At 34.5% G+C, this 18,315-nt stretch overlaps 2 protein-coding genes across 20 annotated transcripts in view; one reads left to right on the top strand and one right to left on the bottom strand.

Annotated features, from left to right (window-relative positions):
• Positions 1 to 18,315, bottom strand: part of RUNX2 (RUNX family transcription factor 2) — a 326,623-nt gene that overhangs the window by 291,360 nt on the left and 16,948 nt on the right. The window lies entirely within an intron of this gene.
• The window catches only part of SUPT3H (SPT3 homolog, SAGA and STAGA complex component), a 603,243-nt gene that overhangs the window by 20,748 nt on the left and 564,180 nt on the right, over positions 1 to 18,315 (top strand). The gene's annotated exons all lie outside the window — the stretch shown is intronic.

Genomic DNA, 18,315 nt, shown 5'->3' on the forward strand with positions numbered 1-18,315 from the left:
CTTAAAAATGTTTTTTTGTGAATTTACATAATATATTTATGCTTAGTCTCACTGAAAGTCCCTTGACTATAGCTCTGAGTATATTGTATTGTATCGGATTATCATGCCAGGGTGTGTAATTGAGTAACAACACTGTAGTTTTGGGTCCTCATTTTCATTTAAGTTTGTAGAATTTCAGAGGGAGAAGCAGAGGGAGAAGCAGGCTCCCTGTGGGGAGGCTGATATGGGACTCGATCCTGAACTCCAGGATCATGCTCTGAACCAAAGGTAGACGCTCAACCACTGAGCCACTCAGGCATCCCATGGATGTAATGCAAAAATGCATGAGAGTTTCATACCTAGAGAGAATCAGAACTGTCCTCAGCAAACTTAAAAATGGTAATGAAGCCCTGGATCCCACAAATTGTCAAAACAAAAAGAGATTCGTTCTCCTATATTAAAAATCTACTATTGGGGTGCCTGGCTGGCTCAGTCCATAAAGCATGCAACTCTTGATCTCAGGGTTCTGAGTTCAAGCCCCACGTTAGGTTTAGAGATTATATTATATTATTTATTTATTAAAAGATTTTATTTATTTATTCATGACAGACACACACAACACACACAGAGAGAGAGGGAGAGAGAGAGAGAGGCAGAGACACAGGCCTTTATATATGAGGGAGAAGCAGGCTTCATGCAGAAGCCTGATGTGGGACTCGATCCAGGGTCTCCAGGGTCAGGCCCTGGGCTGAAGGCGGTGCTAAACCGCTGGGCTACCGTGGCTTGCCAGAGATTATTTTTAATAAATAAATAAATCCACTATTCTTTTACACAAAATTACACATCTTTTTTAATTCTAAGAGTCATTTACATTCTTTATCAATAGAATTCATTTTAAGGAGAGAATCAACACATACTGTAAATATCAAATTTTAATTTCCTATCTGAAATTACTAACCACTTTCTGATATATTTCAGTACTGAAATATATTATTTTAATTATATAAATAATATAATATAATTATATATTATATAAATCATATATATTTCAGTACTGAAATATATCTGCCTCTCTCTGTGTCTCTCCATGAATAAATAAATAAAATCTTTAAACAAAAAAATCCAAAGTGAGAATTGACTTATTCTGTGATGTATTTTAACATGTTAATATAGATACTACTATGTGTGTATATGTTTTTGACATGCTAAAATGTGTCACAAAAAATATATTGGTAAAAAAATATATATTGGTGTGAGTATGCCACCTTTTGCAAATGTATCTTTTTTGATATCTCTGTGTAGATATTTTAAACATTTTAAAATAGCATGTGCCTTTTTAAAGATACTTTAGTCATTAGGTTTTCTAATTGGTGTAACTCTTTTTTCCTGGGACAGAATAAATAGAATTCACAAACCACTGTTCTAAGGAAGAGAAGTGAGAACTGATCTTTCATCTATTATCTCTGTCTGCTTTCTTCCTCCTTTTTTTTCTTGGTTTTCTCTCTCTTGAAAGAACAATGGTTTTCCACTGGTGGTAGGGTTTCCTAGCCTTTTGTCACTTTTTCCCTATTTCTGTTTTATGTGGGCTGATGACGTGTATTTGATAGGGTAACAGTATACTAGTAATATGTTTCTGCCAATTATAGGTTAAATTTAACTTTTTGGGCTAGTCTGGCAATCAGTTGATACATATTTCTACAACAAAAATAACATTCCTTTTGTGTGAAATTACTACTCCCAATCAGCCAAACTTGGAGTACAACTCACTTCTAAGTCAAGTACTATATTTTTCTTCTTCTTCTTCCAATCTAGAATTTGGCTTTAATAGTATTTTGTATACCTTCTAATCCTTGGGAAGGATGTGAACAGAGATAATATTTGTGTGTGTTATTTTTAAAAGATTTTATTTACTTATTTATTTAAGAGAACGCAAGAGAGCACAAACAGGGGTGAAGGGCAGAGAGAGAGAGAGAGAGAGAAGCAGACTCTCCGCTGAGCAGGGAGCTCCATGCTGGGCTTGATCCCAGGACCCTGAGATCAGGGACCTGACTGAGCCACCCAGATGCCTTATTTGTTTTTAATATGCAGTGAAACTTTACTTCTCTGGAATTTATAATAAAATATGTTTTAAAGGACAATAATGCCACATATAAATGATTTAGATAGCATGATATAGTGGAAAGGATTGTAGATTTGCAACCAGAAGATTTTGGTTCACTCCTGCTTTGGTGAGTTTTATATGTTAATAACAAAATCTGCCCCCCCCCCCCCCCAAACAAAAAACCACCCCTAAGACCAAGGAAATGTTATGGATAGAGGAGCTGTTATATCAACCTTTAAAATTAAATATCTTTATATTTCCTTATTTTAGAAGCATGTTATTTTCTGGAAAAAAAAAATCAGGAGGTGAAAGATCATAAAGAACATTTTAAACTCACTGACTTAAAGTACTGTTAATGCTTTGGTATTTATCTTTCTAGTTCTTTTCCAATGCATATGGAAAATAAATACTGAAAAGCCCATATTATAACTGCTATTGTATAACTTGGGCTTTTATTTATATAACATCATAAGCCTTTTCCATATTGATAAATATATGGCATTACCTTTATAGCTGCAATAGTTTGTATTCTATTTCAGTGATCTTGTTAAATATATCATGTTCTTTCTAATATTTCGGTATTACGGATAGGATTGTAATGACCTCCTTTATATATGGATTTATTCCCCTCCTTTCTTTTCTCCTCCTCTTCCTCCCACCTACTTTATCTTTTTCTCTCTCTTTAGTCTGTGTGTGTTATGTGTGTGTTATCTTTGAGCATGTGACTAGATATTTCATTAGGACTAATTCTTTTAAGGTTTTCATCGACCTTCCATAAAGGCTTTAGTGAACTGTAATCCCACCAATAGGATGCGTGTGTGTGTGTGTGTGTGTGTGTGTGTATGTATACATACCTTGCCAGTATTGAATAATGTGACTTGTATTATTTATTTATAAACAAATTATGTATGTTTTCACTTATTTGTATGTAAATTAACATATAATTGAAGTAAATTGGCAATGTTATATAATTTCAGGGGTACAACATAATGATTTAACAGTTCTTTGTATTACTCAGTGCTTACCAAGATAAAAGTGTAGGTACCATCTGTCACCATACAACATCATTAGGGTATTATTGGCTATAATCTCTATGCTGTACTTCTCATCTCCATGACTGTTTTATAACTGGAAGTTTGTACCTCTTGATCCCTTTTATCTGTTTGCCCATCCCCCTCTGGCAGCTGCCAGTTTATTCTCTGCATTTAAAAGTCTGTTTTTTTGCTTGCTCATTTGTTTTGTTTTTTAGATTCCACATATAAGGGAAATCATATGGTCTTTGCTGGACTTATTTCACTTAGCAATACCTTCTGGGTCTACCCATCTTGTTGCACATGGCAGGAATTCATTCTTTTTTGTGACTGAGCACTATTCCATTGTATGTACACACATACAAAAAGAAAAATGGTATCTTTTTCCATTCGGCTGTCGATGGACACTTGGGTTGCTTCCATACCTTAGCTATTGTCAGTAATGCTGCAGTAAACATGGGGGTGCATATATCTTTCCAAATTAGTGTTTTCCTTTTCTTTGGGTTAATACCCAGCAGTGAAATTACTGGATTATATGATATTCCTATTTTTAAGTTTTTGAGGAACCTCCAAACCTTCTACACAGTGAGTGCACTGATTTGCATTCCCACCAGCAATGCATGAAGGATCCTTTTTCTTCACATCCTTGTCAACACTTGTTTTTTGTCTTTTTGATACTAGCCATTCTGACTGGTGTGTGGTGATATCTCGTTGTGGTTTTAATTTGCATTTCCCTGATGCTTAGTGATGCTGAAAATCTTTTCATGTGTCTGTTGGCCATCTGTATGGATTCTTTGGAGAGATGTCTATTCAGGTCCTCTGCCCGTTTTTTTAATTTTTTTTTTTTTTTTAGTGTTGTATAAATTTCTTTAATATATATTTTGGATATTAACCCCTTATTAGATATATTATTTGCAAATACCTTCTTCCATTCACTAGGTTGCCTTTTGGCTTTATTGATGTTTCCTTTGTTGCAGAAAAGCTTTTTATATATTGTTGTAGTCCTAATAGTTTATTTTTGCCTTTGTTTCCTTTGTGTGAGGAGACATATCCATAAAAATGTTGCTAAGGGTAATGTCCAAGAGATTGCTGCCTATGTTTTCTTTTTGGAGTTTTATGGTTTCACGTTTCACATTTAGGTTTTTAATTCTTTATGAACTTATTTTTGTGTTGATGTAAGAAAGTGGTCCAGTTTCATTCTTTTGCATGTAGCTGTCTAGTTTTTCCTATACCAATTATTGAAAAGACTATCTTTTTTTTCTCATTGCATATTCTTACCTTCTTTGTCATAGATTGATTAACCATATAGATGGGTTTATTTCTGAGCTCTCTATCCTGTTGCATTGGTCTGTGTGTCTGTTTTTTTTTTTTTTTTTTTTTTTTTCCTTTCATGAGAGAGACACAGAGAGAGAGAGAGGCAGAGACACAGGCAGAAGGAGAAGCAGGCTCCATGCAGGGGGAAGCAGGCTCTACGCAGGGAGCCCGACGTGGGACTTGATCCCGGCTCTTCAAGATCAGGCCCTGGGCTGAGGGCGGTGCCAGACCGTTGAGCCACCCGGGCTGCCCCTGTGTATCTGTTTTTTCACCAGTACCATACTGTTTTGATTACTATAGCTTTTTAGTATAATAGCTGGAAATCTGTGATTATGGTATCTCTAGCTTTGTTCTTTCTCAGGATTGCTTTGGGTATTTGAGAACTTTTGTGGTTTTATTTGTATGTGCTTATAAATATGTATTTATATTTATGTATTCATATGTATTTTAAATATACTGTTATGAAAGATTTATTTCAGTTTAGTTTTTAATTGGTAATACATTTACATATTTAAAATAATTATTCAGTGAAAAATTTTCCTATTTCTGTTGCTGGATTTTTTTCTCCTTTTGAGTGACAATTTTTATTCTTTCTTGTGAATTCTTCCAGAGTTTATCCACATTTAACATATGAGTATATTCTTATTTTTTCCCTTTTTTACACATGGAGTACCATGTTATAGATACTTTCTTGTATTTCTTTTAAAAGATGCATCAGGAAATTTCTGCATAGCAACATAGACAGGAGAGAGAGAATGTGTTTAAAGTCTAGTATTCTGTAGTTGGGTTACTGTTTGATGAACTCTGAAGCCTAAATAAACACAGGGAGCCCCTTATTAGGAAACTGAGGCAACTTCTAAATGACTTACTTAACTCAGAAGAGGTAATACAATTTTCATAAAAAGCAATCTGTAATCCTTTACCAAGACAGAGTCTTACAGTTTGTGGTGTGTGTTTATGTGTCTGATATAATTTACTTAAGTTCTTATCAATTTTTAGTTATTACTGTGCTACTTAGTACTCTACCTTCCCCCTCCCAACTTAATATACTGTAAACAGTTTTCTGTTATTTGGCAGTTATTTTATTATATGGCTTTCTTTTATGGTATCAATCCCTTGTTATTGAACCATCAGTTATTTCCAGTTTTTTCACTATTATTAAATTGATGTTGAGCAGCCTGGGTGACTCAGTGGTTTAGCGCCTGCCTTCAGCCCAGGCATGATCCTGGAGACTCGGGATCAAGTCCCACGTTGGGATCCCTGCATGGAGCATGCTTCTCCCTCTGCCTGTGTCTCTGCCTCTCTCTTTGTGTCTCTCATGAATAAATAAATAAAATCTTTAAAAAAAAGGTGATGTAATGAAATCTCAGTACCTGTTACCTTATATTAAAGTCTTAGAAGAATTTTTGAATCTAAAAGCTTTCTTGATAGCAACTTCCTAATTTTTCTTCCAGGAAAGTTGGACTGACTGACTTTTCCATCAGCAGTTATGAGAGTATCCCCTTCTATCTCTCTCTCTCTCGTATTTAATAGTTGTACTATTTTACAGCCTTTTTTTTTTTTTTTTTACTACTGAGTTTGAAAATATTTTGATCATATAGATTTCTTTATTTGTGGGCATTTTTTCATATTCTTAGCACAGTTTCACTAGGTTCTTGTTTTTCCCTATTGTTTACTGAGGCTTTTAATATATTAAAGCCGTTGACCTTTTGCTGATCATATATGGAAGTCTCCCCCCCCGCCCCCCAATCTTTTGGTTTCCTTAAGATTTGTTTATAGTGAGTGATTTCTTTTCAGTATTTGAGGTTTCATTTTTAATGTGGTTAAATCAGTCTTACACTTCTTTATTGCTTCTGCCTTTGACAGAAAGACCTACAATTTTTGTATATGTCATCTGGTATTTATATTTCAGGTTTTTCATTTCTACAGTTTAATATTATCCATTGTTTTGTTGTATAGTGTCAGGGAGGGTTCTAAGTTAAACAGTTTTTAAATTGGTTTGCCGGTGGTCTAACCACCACAAATTACATAAGCTTTCCTTTTCCCTCAGAATTGAAATGCTACCTTTATCAGATAATAAATTATTATTTTCGAGTTTTCTGCTTTGTTCCATTGAATTGTTTCTTCCTTTGCCAGTACTGCATTACTTTAGTTATTATAGCTTCTTAATATGTTTTACAATTTGGTATTAGAGTTCAGGGTCATCTGCATAATTTTTCTTTTTAAAATATTTCTTGTCTCTTTTCCTATTTTTATTCTTCCAGATGCATTTTTAGGAACCATTTTATCAAGTTCCAAAACAAATTTTAAGTGCAAATTTTAAGCAGTTTCATTTTTCTTTTCTTTTTATGCTTTTTGCTGTATACTCAAATTTCAGACATTGGTCTTTGCAGTCCATTTTACTTTTAAAGTTGATTAATGACATAATTTTACAGTTAGAAAATTTATTTGAAACAACACTGGGTAGAAACTAATGACTGCATTGGTTAACTAGTGCATGATTAGAGAATGAAGAACTTCTCTGTTTTCTTTAATATTTGTTTTTCTTGCTCAGATGTACAATTGAGCTGTGCCTGCAGCATGTAAAAATCAGCCACACTATCCCCTCAGTTTTAAATTATGCACTTATTGTTTTATTTTGAATGGTGAGCATGATTGGAAACACAAGACTAGTTTAATTTTTTTATAGGTATGTGAAACTGTATTCTAATGGAATTATTTATATATAAGGGTGTCCATGCACTATAAATTATAGAGAATAAATAGAGAATAAATGTATTTAATATATTCATCATATAAATATATGAGGTAATTTAAGCCTTCAAGTCAATTCTATTTTGACCAATTTAATGAATGTATTTTATAGTATATCTTTGCACATTTATTACTGTGTATAAACAGAATACCAGCTACAATTTCATCTTTTTTACACAGAAATTTCATTGTGAATATCATGTGTAGCAATCCACTTGTACTGTAGTGATGCCCCAGGACACCACCGAGATACTTTGCTGCTATGATAAATGGTCTTTGCTATGCTGTTTGATTTTATATATTTTTATAGAGTTTTTATGTTTTCTCTCTCCTTTGCAGCTGCTAATTTTGCTCCTGTCAATGTGCCGCACTCTGGCAGTGTTTCACTTTCCCCTTTTTTTTGAAAGCTGCTTCTAGTCGATGATACACTAGTACTCACATTTATTCAATTTGTATTTAAAATAAGAAGAGTTCATAAGCTAGGAAAGCCTGACACACCCTTCTGAGAAAAATCATATAACCATTGGTGCATAAACTTGGTATCAATTTTGAGAGTTGAGTTTACTTCTTAGTTCTGTTTTTGGCTGTTTTCTTAATAGCTCAAATTGTCAGATTGCAGGTCAAAGTTTATTTGTAAGTCCTATGTTTGGGACTACATCTGTTTTCTCCAAGAAACCGTGTAAGGAGTTTTAGTTAGGTTGCTGGGTTAGTTCAGTACACACAACCTTTCTTTTTCCCCCATAAAAATTGTCTAAAGTAGTATTTTCAGCTATGCCTAATTATCATTCATACCATTTTGAAGAAGTAGGCAAGGCCACTGGCTGAGGTAGGCGGAAAGGGAGGTAGGGAAGCTGCAGGAAAGGGGTAAAGATTTGTAATGGTAACAGGAGTTAGGGAGTAAAAGCTAATTAGGAATATGCTGAGTCTTGCCTAAGTTGTCCTGGACTCAGTTGAGCTTAGTCAGCATTTACGAGGGCTCTAACAGTGAGGTTGTATAATTTCTGTAGCAGTGCTTAGCTGCTGGGCATAGGACTGAAAAAGAAGGATGATTGGACTGCTTTGGGGCTCTGAAGGGCAGATGTGGCAGATGAGTATTTAAATTTAAGATGTTGGAAGTTCGAATCACTGAACCTTGGTTGGTGGGAAGAATGGAATAGAAAATATGAAGGAATTGATCAATTTGTAGAAAAATGGGAGAAAGAGAAGGGTTTGGAGATTTCAGTGAGGTTTTAAAATAAGTAAATTAGAAGTAGTAATTAAGAGAGCTGAAGGAATAGAAAATGTAACAAAATGCTAATGCTAAGAAGCATTAGCTTGGACATCTCATCCTCTGAAGACTTTCCTGGCATGTTCGATCTTGTTAATTGCCTTCCTGTGTGCTGTGGCCCCTTGTACTATACTCTTACAAAAGCTCTCATTGTATTTCAAGGATCTTTACTTGTCTGTTTCTGTTCCCCACTGTAAGCTCATGACTACAAAGATTGCTTTAATTTGCCTGTTTTACAGTACCCTGGTACCTATGAGGAGCCTAGTAGGTTTTAAATAGAATAAATAGGAAGTTGCGTTCACAGTGGGTAGTATAGTTTAGGAGGACAATCTTCAATGGGAGTTCCTAATGTTGAGAAGAGGTCAGAAGTCTTCAAAGTAGAACAAGAAGGAAATAGGGGTCTGGGTAATCTATCTTCATACTGTGTGTTCATATTGGAAATTCAAATTACCGCTTTATTTTGGTTGTCCCCTGAATTATTTAAGGTTTTGAACATTTGTATATCCTGCATCAGGTATTTATTTTGCTTCCTTATTAACTAAATCGAAGTTTTTTCATTCCCATTATTTTCTTACTACATTAACTTTAGTTTCTTCATCTTTGCCTCATGAAAAATATTTTTAGGTGTAACACTCTATATTTAGAAAATAGCTGATTTGCTTGAAACCTTTCCTGTGTCCTTAGAAAATTGTAAGACCTGGGGCAGCCCGAGTGGCTCAGTGGTTTAGCGCCGCCTTCAGCCCGGGGCATGATCCTGGAGACCCAGGATTTAGTCTTAATGTCAGACTCTCTGCATAGAGCCTGTCTCCCTCTGCCTGTGTCTCTGCCTCTCTCTCTGTCTCTGTCTGTGTCTCTCATGAATAAATAAATAAAATATTTATTTAAAAAAATTGTAAGATCTATATAGTGTTTGGTTTGCAGAAGGAAGTATGGTCTGGTGGAGTCATACAAATATGAGTGAATCCCTTTTAGTTTTCTTTTCTTTTCTTTTTTTACATTACTATGAGACTTTTACTATTTATAAAATTTTCTTGATAACATCCATGTCTCGGGTTTCTCATGTGAATTAGATCATGTATGTAAGTCATTTATATAGGAGATTGATAGGGGTTCAGTGCAAATGTCTCTATAAATGTCTGCCTTTAAAGTTAGTTTGTAGGATTATAAATCGCATTGAGCCCCACCATATCTCTGTAGAACTGCCTTTCCGCCTTCATTCAGAAACAAAGCAAACTACTAGTATCAATAATTTAGACTGAAGGGAAAATTTGAGAGTCTCTAGAAATTGTTTAAGGTGGTTTTTTTTTTTTGTGTGTGTGTTTTTTTGAGTGTGTTTTTTTTTTAAACTGGTGAAGAAGCTGGATCGCAGAGAGGTGATTTGCCCTAGGATGTGTACTTGGTTAGTTTTGGGTTTCAGGATCATCTACTATTAACGGTGCTGAGAGTATATAAAGACTTCATTCATTTAGGTACTACTGGGATGTCTAAATTTCCTGATTAGAACCAGACTTTTAACTGACAAAAAGCTTATCTGTAACATTTTTCGTTGCTTTCATATGTTTCATAAGCTTTCTTTAAAAGATGTAAGGATGGGGCACCTGGGTGGCTCAGTTGGTTAAATGTCTGCTTTTGGCTCAGGTCATGATTGCGGGGTCCTGGGATTGAGCCTGCATTGGGCTCCCTGCTCAGTGGGGAGTCTGCTTCTCCCTCTGTCCCTCCCCACCACTTGTGCTCTCTCCTCTCAAATAAATAAATAAAATCTTTAAAAAAATGCGGTGACCTAATTATGACCACATTTCCGCGCCAGATGTTATTTTTACAAATTATTCTTTGGTTTGAAGTTAGGTTTTTTTTTTTTTTTTTCTTTTTCTCATCAACTCCCAACATTTACTCTAAAGCAGTGCCACCCACTTTAGCCAGTATGTGAACAGTTTGTCATTGGTTTTTATGAGATAAGTAGCTTGAGACAGATTGTTAACCAGTCCTCTGCTTCCTTTATTGAGATAGTTTTCCCGTGGAAAAAAAGTGGAGTTAAAGGGTGTGCATAGGATGCCGTTGGTTCACATTCTGGTGCAGATTCCTTATCTCATTGTGGACTTGTAATAAACCATTCTTAGACTATCACCTGTTGGCAGGCCACATTTGATCCAGAGGATTATATGCCAGTGCTTTTCATTTATTCATCCAACAAAACCATTCTTAGACTATCACCTGTTGGCAGACCACATTTGATTAAAAGGATTGTATGCCAATGCTTTTCATTTATTCATTCAACAAATGCCTCTTGAGTCCTCCTATGTACTAGGATGCACCCTTTCATCTCATGGGCTTATATATGAAAGGATGCACCCTTTCATCTCATGGGCTTGCAATCTAGTTCTATTAGAAATACCATTGCTGTTTCTCAGAAGTTCTGTTGTTTTTGTAGTAAACAGTATTTTTGCAGTTCAGTTTTCTGCTCTTAAGCCTTTGACTTAAGTGTATATATTTTTACATGTAGTGTAAGATGTAAAAACATTTTAAATTTGATTATCTTTTTTAGTCGATTCTCCTAACATAGGTATAGAATTATATTTTCCATAAATAATGGTTATTTCTCTTTTAAATTAGAACTTCCAAAATATTAATAACTAAGAATGAAGATAATAGAACTTTTTATTTCTGATTTTAATGGAAATGCTTTCCATATTCACTAGTAAGTATGATGTTGGCTTTTGGTTTAAAATAGATCACCTTGAGGAAGTAGTTTTATATTATTGAATTTAAAAAAAGAAAATGAAAAGGAGTTGAATTTTATTAAATGGCAAAAAAGGTAATCTTTGATGTGATTCTATGGTTTTTCCACATTTGACCTACTGATGTGTTATGTTAACAAATTTCCTATTATTAAACCATGTTTATAATCTTGTGGGAGTTTATTATATTGTTAACGAATTATGATAGCTCTAAAATAGTAATCTAGAACCCATTTATTTCTCTAAAATAGATAAAAATAAAATGAAACATTTGATTTATGTGTATCTTTACAACTACTGCTAATATTACTTTTAGTTATATTTTTGGCTCATATCATTCTCTTTTCCTGTGAATTCTCAAACCTTGAAAAATAGCAAAAGTATTTTTGAGTCACTTTCTAATTTTACTTGAAATTTAGGTTTCTGAAGCAACACCTTTTTATTAAGAATATAGAAGGGCGACTCCTGGGTGGCTCAGCAGTTGAGCATTTGCCTTTGGCTCAGGGCGTGATCCCAGGATTTGGAATCGAGTTCTGCATCGGGCCCCCTGTGGGGAACTTGCTTCTCCCTCTGCCTATGTCTCTGCCTCTCTCCCTGTGTCTCTCATGAATAAATAAATAAATCTTAAAAAAAATAATATAGAAGGAGTTAATTTCTAATAAAACAGTGCCAACATAAGTGGATTATGCAGCATATAGGGATAGAACAATGTATTAACCAAACCATTGTTTGGTTGCTTATCTTATATTACTGACAGATGTCCTATTTGTCAGACTTTAAGTATTTTAGAGGTTAAATTACAATATTAGAATTTTAATTATGAAATATAAAAACTGGCAAATTAAATTGATGAAACGAATGAAAGAGCCTGTTGCTTTTGCTTACAAAGGATAAATCTTCTAACACATTGGTTCCCAAACTTTAGTCAGCCTTACAATCACTGTAGATCCTTGCTTAGCCATATGACTGATGGGCCACACCTCAGAATTTTCTGTTTCAGTAAGTCTTTGTGATCCCAGTCATGTGCAGTTCTGGTCAATACCCAGGTGATGCTGATGGTGATGGTCTAGGGACCACACTTTGAGAGCCAGTGCACTGATACTCTGTAGCAGATAGCAGAGATTCCCTGACTTATTAGTAAACAGCTGATTTGATCACACAGTTCTAGCAGATGGTGCTTAAAAGAAAATTCAGCAGGTCAACTAAAAGCCGAGAAGCTTAATATTTTTCTTAATGCTTGTTTTTAGTAGACTCATTAATGGAAGATCGAGGGACAAAATGTAGAGAATTACTATGCTTCTGTCATTGTGACTATGTATACGTTCTTTTTTTTCCCCCTAGTGCAGTTGTCCCGATAAGTACTCCATTCAAATTTAGATACCCCATTCATATTATAGTCCGTAACATTTATAGTCAAGATCACACTGATTATATAGAGACAAAATTTTATGATATCAGTGGAAAGATCATAAATATAAACATCTTTATTCATAAATTCTTTCTAAGTATGTATGATATGCTATATTTATTTACTAAGTATGTATGGTATGGTATAAACTGTGCATACATTTGTGTAAGTAAATAATTATACACTGTGATAAGGGCTGTGAAAATGCAAAAGGTTCTAAGAAGTAGTGGAATGTGAGAACTTAATTTAGGGAAAGCCTCTCAGGAAATTCATTAAGCTGAAATTTGAAGAATCGGTAAGAATTTTGGCTACACAAAGGAGTTACAGGAAGAGGAAGTACTACTAGCATCACTAGATAGGCATTGTGTACTAACATCTTTTCCATATATTATTCCACTTAATAACCCTGTTGGATAACATTATTCCCAAATTTTAGATGAAGAAAACTGAGGATTGAAGATATTCAGTAACTTTTCTAAAGTTACCCAGCTGGGATTCTATCAGGTTTTCCTGATTTGGACTCTCTAGAAGCACAAAAGAAGGAAATAATCTCATGATTCATAGATAACCATATTGACATTTTATTATGTTTCATTATTTCAGTATTTAGGCATTTTTTAAAATAGCAATCAAATTATGTATACAAAATTATTTACTGAAAGACATACAGCATTCAAATGGAATATACAACTGTTTCTGGAATACTAGTAATTTTTTAATAGTTTCATTTCATAATATATTGATTTTGGCCTTCATAGAGATAATGAGAAGGAAGAGGTTTCACAGTTTTTATGAAATCAAATGAAAGGCATTCTGTTATAGTCCTCTTTGGGAGTCAAATTTGGTAAATCATTCCTTAACTTTGTTGATCTGATGGAGTGACATTTTTATAAGCGATATTTATAATCTAATTTCTGTTCTGTTTTTCTCATTTTTAAGGACTATAAATAACTTGAAAGAATAAGACCTAATCTTGACTTGTAGTTTTATCATTTGAGAATATTGTACTAATAGTATCACTATTTTTTTTATGCCATTACTTTTCATTAACTGATTTTCATTTATTACATGAAGTCAGTTTTGTGTATACAGAAAAAGAAGCCATTTGGATTTCAGTCTCTATTTAAAAGACGGTCCCTAAGGATTATGTTTCTTTCATTTGAATTTTTAGTCTCTACCATGTGCATACTCCTTTACTTTTGTAGACAGACCCCAAGAATGCCAGAAGAGTTAAAAAATATGTAGAATATAAGTCTTGCTACATTTTATGCTTATTAACCAAATTTTAAAAATATTAAAGGTCAGATTTTGTTTTTATCAAACTTAATATCTTGCCTTAAATGATATATGCCTATTCCTTTTGGGTTCATTATGTGTCATAGTGATTTGTGTTGAGGTATTTCTTTTGTGCACATCTACCTCCAAGAGATTTTAAATACAATTGCAGAACTTTACATTTGTAACTTGAGAAACAAGGAAACACATTTTAAAAAGAAAATCAGAACACTATTCTATAATAGTCATACATAAATCAGTGAAATTCATTTTAAAAAGCGTGATAATCGTGCACTGTAGTTTCATTTCTAAGCTGGTAAATGTAAATTGAGTTTAGATATTAGCCAGATATATTATTCACACGTAAGCCTTAAAGTGATGTGTGTAAATAATTCTTTCGTCTTAGCTTCTTTCTTTGGTAGTAAATTTTTTATTGAAAATGTCTCCAGTTTGGGGCAGCCCGGGTGGCTCAGCAGTTTAGCACTACCTTCAGCCCAGGGCCTGATCCTGGGGACCTGGGGTCGAGTCCCACTGTCCCACATCAGGCTCCCTGCATGGAGCCTCCTTTTCCCTCTGCCTGTGTCTCTGATTCTCTCTCTCTCTCTCTCTGTGTCTCTCATGAATAAATAAATAAAATCCTTAAAAAAAAAGTCTCCAGTTTTTAAATATATTTTCTAGCCATAAAAGTAATTTTTAATGTATTTTTCCTTTATATAGTATTTCTTTAGCATATCTTTTTTCCTGTACCTGTTATCAAATCCCTTTTGTGTCCTTTTATTTTTGTTTAGATGATTGTTCATTCATCCAGTCATTCATCCAGTCATTCATTAATTTGTTCAAGGAATGTTTGTTTAATTACTATGTGCTAGGCATTTGGCTAGATGATGTGGAAAGAAAGAGATGGAAAGAGAGAATGGGAATTCTTTTGTATCTATGCATTATGAAGTATGACTCTTATGTAGGTTTTCTTGTGTGGTCATCACATGGAAATAGATTTTTACCATTTCCATTTTACAAATGAAGATTTGGGTTCAGAGAGATTTAGGGATTTGCATAGAGAACATAGTTTATAAGTGACAACTGTGATTTGACTCCAAGAATATTTGATTTTGCAATGTTGCTTGCCTTCCTACATGGGAAACAGGTTAATAAAGTATACTTGTCTTCATAGGGTGTGTAATTTAGTGTTCTCTGTGCTTTGCGAAGATGTCTGCAGGGCTGCTCAGGAGAGGTTTGAGCTATCTCTGTCCTCCCATGCAACCAGAGTCTCCTTTAAAAATCCATTTCACTTACTGGGCTTTCTCATAGCATTTCAAGTGAAAAATGGATTTTGCAGTTAAAAAGAAAAAGCTTCAAAAGAAAAAAAACTTCAGATTCACTGGTCTAGAATTTTTATACATTTACATACATGTGTAAGTAGAGAGATAGTCTCATACATGGAAACTGAGAATGATAGATGAATATGAGGGAATGATGGGGATAAATATGTGAAAAGAGTAACAAATACACTACTGTGGGAATATAGAGGTGGATAGAAGACTTTCAATTTGGAGGATGAAAGCTTGTGAAAATAATGCCATTTGCATTCTGTCTTCAGAGCTAAGGTAATGTTTGGCACTGTAGATATTGAGGGGAGGATAACAGTGAGATTAGGTAGGGAACACTGCAGGTGAGGAAACAGCATGTTCAAAGACCTAGAGTTGAAGATGAAGCATATGGGCAAATAGCTTAATGTGTCTGGAGAGAAACTTGATTATAGGAAATACAAAACTACTGATCGATATCAGAATTCAGGAAGTGTTGAATGACTAAGGAGTTTAGACTTTTCCATAGGTAGTGGGAAAGCTTTAAAAGGTGTTTGGAGGGGGATCCCTGGGTGGCACAGCGGTTTGGCGCCTGCCTTTGGCCCAGGGCGCGATCCTGGAGACCTGGGATCGAATCCCACATCGGGCTCCCGGTGCATGGAGCCCGCTTCTCCCTCTGCCTGTGTCTCTGCCTCTCTCTCTCTCTCTCTCTCTCTCTCTGTGCCTATCATAAATAAATTAAAAAAAAAATAAAAGGTGTTTGGAAAGGTAAAGGTATGATATGTGTTAATACTGATTAGGAAGGATTGATTATAAGCAGCATGTAAGATGGATTGGCTAAGGGGAAGACCTGTTGTAGCAGTACAGGTAATGGCAGTGGGAATGAAGATTAGGAAACAAACATGAGTGATAATGTGAAGTCTGGATTGTTAGGTATTAGGGACTGTTAGAATTAATAAATTAGTTACCAAAGATGATTCCAGGGTTTCTGTCCTGGAGGAATGCAAAGCTGATGGTGCCAAGTAGGGAGTTTGAGTGTTGAGTTTTATCATTTGTGTCTCAGGTGATTCCCAAAAGGTATGAGGAGTTTATCATAATTGTTTATTAATAGCATAGAAACGACAAGAAATCAAGATGAAGCCTAAAAGGAGTAGAGATATAAATTAATCCAGGAGGTAAAAATGTAGAGAGATGCATATAATAAAGGTGCTCTCTGATTGCTGAGGCATAGCAAAAGTATAACTGTCAAGCTTCCTAGCAACTAGGAAAGCATAACATTGTATACTATACTGTCTCAAATTAAAGCAGATTCACAGTCTACGCATAGCAGTTAGGAATATAACATGTTTTGGTGATAAGGTCTATGAGACTTTTCCTCCATAAAAGCCTGTTGGCCACTTAATTATGTAGTCAGCAGTGTCTCTACAGTAAATATAACATCAAGGATTCAGTTGAATCTTACAACGGCTTTGACTTCAAGCTTAGGAAACAGCACTCTTAAGTAAAAACACATTTTTATTTATTTCTTTCTTTATTATATTTTAAAGAGACTAAGGGAAAGTCTGATCCCAAGATTAGTGGTTTCAAATTGTGCTTTCTGGGGACATAGGCGTTTCATCATGGAACTCCACATTCCTGTTCTCTCATTCCCATTTTATTTAGAGCAGCTCTACATTTATTTCTCTTATAGATTAGGTTTGCATTTTAAAATTTGGTGTTTGAACAGAGTTCTTTAGCTTAAAAAGGTTTGAAACCATTGACTTACAGCAGTGGTCTCCAAATTTTCAGGGGAAAATATGAAGACTTTTATTTATATATTTTTATGCCTTAAAATTTCAACTTTTATGAATAATTTATAAGGTCAATAATATGTTAGAAAGGTAACATATATAACTTATAAACAAACAGTTGTGGTTATCACATTCATATTTTACTGATGGGTTACATTAAAAGTGAGCTGAGCTAGAAGAATGAAAAGACAGTAACTTTTAAGATAATTTTTAATGAATATTATTTCACAGAGTTTAGCCTTCAAAACTACTTGGTTTGCTGAAGATTTTAAAGTTTTATTCTCTGGTTAATACCTGGCTAGCTTTTATTTTGTGTTGTCATCTAAAGGCACTAGCATGTTCTTTTAGTCAGGTGAATGGAAGTCCAAACTTTGTTTTTGTAGTACTAAATTGTCATACCATATATTAGATGTACTTGAGATTTTTCTTAGTGTCTTGACATACTTTATCTCCTTTAAATTTTGAAACATCCATGTGAGGCATGGCAGGCAAGTGCATAGTTTTTATTTTCCTTTACAGATAAAGAAAGCCATGTAAGAAAGTAGAAGGGCTCTAGAACAACGTTCTTCTGCTTCTCTTCCTTTTTCTTTAGCTTTTGTGCCTCTTATCACTGCCCTGTAAATACCTTCCTAAAACATGGATCTAGGGTTGCAGGTGCAAAGACTCAAAGTAAAAGATACGTGTCAAGGATTTGGTAAAAATAAGCATGGTTAGATGAAAGGAAGAAGACGTTGAATTTTGAGTGAAAATGTTAAATGCTCAGGCATCAGATGGTAAAAACTTTTCTTCTCGTTGGCAAATTCCTGTTGATTATCAGTGGCTCCCTAAAGACATGAGCTGAGAAGAATTATGGTCATACAAAGTCTCGATGGGGAAAAAAAAATGCCTTGAAGTCTGCTCTGGGTGACCTTTTGCTGACCAGGAAGTATGATTCTCTCCAGAATATAATAAATATGGCATCATCATAGTATTTGGAAGAGTCATAGAGAGCATTATGTAGTTCGGTGCTGGTAAGTGAAGCTCAGAAAGGTGTTTTGTCTTTTTATATCATGATAACTTCTGCAAATAGATCTAAGTTCTTGACTTGAAGCTCAGTCCTTTGAAAGTCCTTTAAAAGTCTAATATGGTAATACTAGAAAAAATTGGGCTTGGAGAAAACTAAATGTGAAAAAAATCAAGAGGAATAATTTATTAAGACTATGTTCTGTGACTAGAACTAATCTTTTTTCCCCCCCTCACCTTGTAGGCAAGGATTTATTCAACAAGAAACAAGTCATTAAACATCAGCAATTAAAAGGTTAACCTTAAAATTAAAAAATCCAGTTTATCAAATTCCATCATCTTTTTTGACACTCAA

The sequence above is a fragment of the Canis aureus genome, chromosome 7 (genome assembly GCF_053574225.1).
Source record: "Canis aureus isolate CA01 chromosome 7, VMU_Caureus_v.1.0, whole genome shotgun sequence".
NCBI lineage: Eukaryota > Metazoa > Chordata > Mammalia > Carnivora > Canidae > Canis > Canis aureus.